Here is a 1239-nt window from a genome sequence, read left to right as displayed (position 1 = left end):
GTTTGGGGGAGTTGATAACACTCATATTTCCATGGTTTTTAATGTTCATATGATGTTAATTTTATAGGAAATTGAGTGTTGAATGATTGTTTTGTGCTTAAATTGCTTTATCTTGTGAAACATGATTCTTACTCGAACTTTGAAGGATTTTTCAAGTTTATTGAGTTCGAATTTGGAGAACTGTGCTGAAATAGAAGTTGTAGATCGTCTCGATTCGAGTTCGTGAGCGCAAACGGATCATAAATCGGAGTTCGGACGAGAAAGTTATGGCCGAAACAAAAACGTCGCGCGCAGCAGTCAAAATTCGGCGACCTAAACGGCGACCGCCGAATTTTGGCATTTTAAAGAAGCAAAACGGCGACCCAAACGGCGACCGCCGGCCAGGTCGCCGAATTCCCTGTTTCAATTTTGGCCTCCGGTGGAAAATTCGGCGATCGCCGAATCTTAGAGTAAAAAGGCTGATTTTCGGCGACCCAGACGGCGATCGCCGAACGGGTCGCCGTTTTTAGGCGTGTTTCCGTTTCCTTCCGCGTTTTTTCTCGTTTTTTGAAGTCTTTTCGAGCTCAAACTCTGTAGTTTTACCCTGACACTATAAATAGGTCTTCTTTTGACCTATTTTGGGTTCCCAGCTTTAGTTTTTCAGTTCCCAACTTTATTTTCTCAGTTTCATAGCTTTAGATTATTATTGCTTTCCAGTTTTTACAGCTTGGATTGGATTTCCACAAGATTGAAGATTCAAGCCGCTACAATTGTTTTATTCAGAGTTTTATTTAATTCAGTTTTTCCAATTGCTTTCTTTTTAATTATGTTTATGTTTTATTTTAGCATGTCTGGCTAGTTTCTTTTAGCTGATTCTAGGGTTTGTAAATAGTTGATTGAATTTATGTGATTTATTTGTTAATACTTTTGTGCCTTCCAGTTTATGATTCATAATTCCTGGTGCTTAATTTCTTGTGAATTATTTGGCCAATAGTTTGCATGTTTAGCTATTCGGTTTGAGACCTAGCGGAGATAACTGTTTAGCGGATTCAGGAATGTATGATATGATTTTAACCTTGAGACCTAGCGGAGATAGGTGGATCATAGGGAGCTATTCTTAGGAGCTATTGGGAGTTAGTAGATTTTCTTGAGACCTAACGGAGATAGATAATTTACTAATCTACGATCGTTGCTGCTCTAGCGAGAGTAATTGATTAATTAAGTGATCTCTCATCATAGCTGGATTAAACTGGTACATAG

Source organism: Salvia miltiorrhiza, chromosome 2, assembly GCF_028751815.1.
Source record: "Salvia miltiorrhiza cultivar Shanhuang (shh) chromosome 2, IMPLAD_Smil_shh, whole genome shotgun sequence".
NCBI classification, from domain to species: Eukaryota; Viridiplantae; Streptophyta; class Magnoliopsida; order Lamiales; family Lamiaceae; genus Salvia; species Salvia miltiorrhiza.
Note: the sequence above shows the minus strand (reverse complement) of the source record.